General features: G+C 44.0%; 1 long non-coding RNA gene across 1 annotated transcript; it reads left to right on the top strand.

The window, feature by feature from the left end:
* The first annotated feature begins 905 nt into the window (after positions 1–905).
* On the top strand, positions 906–1,554 carry LOC116072815. The gene is made up of 2 exons (XR_004111559.1): positions 906–1,211; positions 1,405–1,554. It is a non-coding gene; the product is annotated as an uncharacterized LOC116072815 (long non-coding RNA).
* Positions 1,555–5,043: the final 3,489 nt, after the last annotated feature.

The raw sequence follows: 5,043 nt of genomic DNA, 5'->3' as shown, positions 1-5,043 counted from the left end.
ATGCTCTGTGTGGAAGTCATCATTACCTTTATAAACAAAAAGGTAATTTTTATTTGGGGATTGTCAGAAATAAGTGGCAAAGTGGATTGGAAAGGAATAAAGTAAAACACCCATGGGAGAGAATAATCAAGTATCCACCAAGGAGAATCATTCCACTGACCTCTGTGTTCATTGCTGTCTCGCAACACTCCATCTCTATTTTATTACTTCCCATGCTGCTAGAATGAATGACGCCGGCTGATAATTTCCTGCCAAGCAGGGCTACTCATGTATTCACCTGTAGATTACTCTCCAAGTGAGACGACGAAACGATACTTTGTGAACATACATTGGGGATATATGCCTTTGGGTAATTTGGTTTAAAGTATTTTTCTTGATTGGAAGTTGGGTGGGGAAAAGTGAAGGAAAATAATATGAACACCTCAATGATTCTCAAGGATTCAGTCATTCACAAAAGAAATAGTGGTGTCCTTTAATGGCTATGGTAGCATTCTGTGGGCATGGAAAGTCAAGAAAGTACTGGCTAGATGTGATTGGATATTAAGAATACGACAAAGAGCTATAAAGTTTACGAATCCATACTTGTTTTGTGTTCTCTCTCTCTCTCTCTCTCTCTCTCTCTCTCTCTCTCTCTCTCTCACACACACACACACACACACACACACTCACACACACACACACACACACACACACACACACAGAGTCCGTCCTCCTTTAGTTATCATTGCTCCATAACCATCGTTCCACTTTACCAGGTTCAGTAGAGTTACCTTGTCCAGTGCTTGCCCAGCCTCCAGATAACCACAGAGAGACCAGCGTGGGTTTCCCCTGGGCCCTGAGCCATAGATCAGGGCTTGGAATGTGCAGAACCAACCGGTTCTAACAGGTCTTCCAGCCAAATCTGACTCCTCTCTGCTCAGAAACTTCTTTCCAAATTCTTCCATCACCGTTCTACCTTCTCACAAGGTCAGAAATGCATGCATGGAGCCGACTGTTCCCAGGTAGACTCCTTCCGTGGATCTAACGCCAACATCAGGAGGAGCAGCACGGACTGGAATTTCTCCAAGGCCCTGACTTCCAGCTCAAGGTTGAAGCCTCTCCTCAAGCTAGACCAGCAGGGCAGGCAAACTCGCAGCCTGTCCGCAGCCTGTCCCCTTGAATTAAGCTGTATTTCCCACTCCAGCAGTCTTCCACTTACCAAGGATAGACAGGTAGGCATGGCTGGCAGCAAACAATCTCTGTATCTGACACACTCCCCACAATGGCTAGCAAATCCCAGAGGCCCCGGATACCCAGTAATTGTATGATAATGACTTTACTGGTCCCAGGCCCTGGAAGATTCTGAAGAAAAAGGATACTGAACTTGGAATTAATTACTCCGTGTTGTATTTGGTTCTTTTGTAGAAAGAAACCTGGGATCACATCAAACCTTAATGGAGAGACTTTTCACCTTCCTCTTAATCAAAATATCAAGTTTTCTCCAACATTCAATCTTTTCTTGTGTCACACAGCTCTTACCTCGAAATGGTGGGTACTTGGCATGGCGAGAACAATTCAAGTTTGGAAAAAGAAAGCCTGAGAGTTTTCAATCAGCTAGACCAGGAAAACAAGCAATTATCTGAAAACTTTTGACCCCCTAATCTTTTGTATCCTATGCGGCTCAAATAACTCAGGTGAAAATGGGACTTCTCCTAAATTATCTCAAAATGGCTTTTGCTGCTCTGTGCTTTTTTCAGCTGAATGGCATTTCAGGCAACAGAGGACCGCGGAGTACCATTGTTCCATTCAATAGGGACGCGTGGGCTTTCTGAGGCATTAGTACGAATGCATGGGTTTCTCTTCTCAGGGATCCCTCCTCTCAGCTCCAGCCCCAGCCCAAACTGTTAAGAAAGACTGGTGCTCGACAAGCACAGACTCTGTGGCTGGAGAGACCTGCTGTCCCTTCTCGTAGAAAAGGAGCCTGGAGAAGGTTATCGCGATAGTCTGATAAAACAGCATAGATAGACCCAGGTTGCCAGGCATGGCTGGGAAGCACAAGCAATTCTATCTTATTTGCCCATTTCCCCACCTGGCAAGGATGGCCAAAGATCCGTGTTTCCCTGCGGTGTCGGTATAATTATTAACAGTGCTCCAGATGTGTCTGCTAGCTCAGTCACATACAAGCTTGCCTCTGCTTCCACGGGAAGTTGGGTTTTTGACCCTGTTCTGGCTCTCCTCCTGGAACCCACACTCTGTTTTGGTTTGGGGATTGTAGTGGCAAGCCATAAAACAGGACAGCTGAAGCTGAGGAAGGAATTTCTGGGAAAGGCACAGAGGAAGTTCACAGAAGGACGGTCCTCATGAAGCCCAGACCTCTGAAGTGGAAGTTACTCCTTTTTAATCTCCAAAGGTCCCTGTGTTCTTTTGATTGCTTCTCTCATCACATATGCTTTTGTGTTCTCAAAGACTGGCTTTCGCCTCCGCGTGGTCACCATCGTCTCCAGTCTTGACTCATCTTCAGTCCAATGACACACCTTCCATTCTCCAAAATAAAAGTATTTTTAGGTTTTTCATGAACACAAATACATTCAAAATATACTGCCTTGGGTCTAATATTTGCCTGTGACTAAGTTAGCAGTGCTAAGGAGGGAATGAGGGTAGGAGGGAGGGAGGGAGGGAGGGAGGGAGGGAGGGAGAGTGGGAAGTATGGAAAGAACAGGGAATTTAGCAGGCCTCTCAGATGAGGGTGTGAGTGGATGAAATGGCAGAGAAGATGGCTCTGTAGTATTGCCAAAACTTTTGTTGTTTTGAAGACAAGGTTTCTCTATGTAGACCTGGTTGTCCTAGAAATTAACCCTGGCCTTGAACTCATGAGATCTGCCTAACTCTGCTGGGATTAATAGCATGCATCACCACCACCCTGCTAGTAAAGCCACAATTTACATAGATTCTTCCTAAGTCTCAGAGACACTTGTCCACCATTGCTCAAGTGGAATGATTGTCACCCTCCAAGAATATGATCAACCCTGTGCCAGTAAGTAGTACTTCTCCATGGCCTCTACAGAAGCACCTGCCTCCAAGTCTCCACCCTGTTGGAGTTCCTATTCTGACTTCCACTGATGACAACCTTGATGTGGAAACAAACTGAGTCAACCGTTCCATCCCTTTGGTTTTGGTCATAGTGTTTCATCACAACAATAGTAACCCTAACTAAGACACTACATCTTCAGACTAAGTAGTTTGTGTTCCTTCTGTTGTGTTTTTAAGTTAATCTCTGAGCCTCAAATAGTGTAGGGGGGCTTTTTCTTGAGTACAATGGGAAGACAAGATTGTAGGAAAAAGCAAAGAAGATACCGAGGGATTGGGGTGACAGTACTCCGCTCTGCTAATGCGGCTGTCTAATGCTGTCTAGCAGCTATGATTTCATCAGACACAGGGAGGCAATCCATATTCTCCCTCATCTTCTAACAGCCCAAGATGGTGCCAGACTATAGCTTGTTAACTCACACAATTGTGCACCCTTCCCGCTATTTCCTGGCAGTTTCCAAGTGGTTTATCAGCAAGTTGTCTTTCTGATTTTTAAATAAACTTCAACAATTAACTTTACGGTCCTGTAGTATTCTGATTACACTTTGCTTTCACTTTTTGGTTTATTCTTTAAGAGATTTTCAGACCTGTTTTACTTTCCCAGAGTTCAGGTTTTTATGTTTGGGTTTTTTGTTTGTTTGTTTGTTTTTTGAGACAGGGTTTCTCTGTGTAGCCCTGGCTGTCCTGGAACTCACTCTGTAGACCAGGCTGGTCTCGAACTCAGAAATCTGCCTGCCTCTGCCTCCTAACTGGTGGGATTAAAGGCGTGCGCCACCACCGCCCAGCTTTTGTGTTTGTTTTAACCTCTGTAATTTTGATCAGTGTATCTTTATGATTTTATGCAAATCATAAATAGGGATGTTGGGCAGAACAAAGAAACCTGCAAAACTCTCCTGAAGTCTATCCTCTGTGTTCTTGCATTTATTCATTGACAACATGTTAGGTAAATCTTAAATGCCAGGCCTCTTGTGTGATACCATTGACTGAGGTGGCCACATCTTTGTGGGGACTTCTGGTCTGAGGGTAAGAGAAAGGAATTGAATTGCATTCTTTTTGATGTACTCAAATACCCGACAAAAGTCCAGGTTTATTGCCAGAAAGGGTTTGTTTTGACTTAAGTCTTAAGGCACAGCCCACTATGCTGGGAAAAGCCTGGGCTCTGGGCTGTGGCTGCAGGACCCTGAGGCTGTACATTCCCATTCTGGTGAATCAGGAAACCCAACTGGGCTAATAAATTTCCACTTCCACTAACTCCACCCTCAGTGACCTGCTTCCTCCACAAACTCCAAGGTTCCACAAGCTCTACAAACAGTATCCGCAGCTAGGAAACGAGATTTTAAAGACAGGAACTTGTAGGGACTATTTTAAATCCAAACCATAAAAGAAAGAAAAATGAAGAAAACTAAGGGGAAAACCTGAGAGGATTTCCCAGAGTCCTTGAACTGGGAGACAGAAAGGTAAAGAGGCAGAGGTCAGCAGATGTGGAGAAGGCCTAGCTATGGGACATCACAGGTCAAGGTACAAAAGACGTCCAGGTAGCATGAGAAGTCGGTACATGTAGAGGTTAGATCTTCATTGAGAGAGCAGGGGCAAGCTTTGCAACGGTCAGAACAGGGGAGTATCCTTGTAAATTTTTTTTTTATTTGTTGTTTTTTTGGAATATTTTTTAATTTAAAAAAAAAAGCAGACAGTATGTTTTGAGCATACTTTGCCCACCTCCAGCTCCTCTCTACCTCCCTACCTACCCAACTTCATATTCTTTCTCTTTCTTTTAAGAAAAAGAACAAAAATCAAAATGTAAGCTTAAGGAAAGTACATCAATAAGTCAATAGCAAAACAAAAAGCACACAAAAACCCCATGAAGTTCATTTTGTGTTGACCAACAAGTCCTGGGCATGCGGCCTGCCTTGGGGTGTGATAAGTAGCCCCACTCATACGACACTGGAGAAAACGGATTTTTTTTTCTGTTACAGCATA

Source organism: Mastomys coucha, unplaced genomic scaffold, assembly GCF_008632895.1.
Source record: "Mastomys coucha isolate ucsf_1 unplaced genomic scaffold, UCSF_Mcou_1 pScaffold23, whole genome shotgun sequence".
In the NCBI taxonomy this organism is placed as follows: Eukaryota; Metazoa; Chordata; class Mammalia; order Rodentia; family Muridae; genus Mastomys; species Mastomys coucha.
Note: the sequence above shows the minus strand (reverse complement) of the source record. Positions and strands in the feature narration are given on the sequence as shown.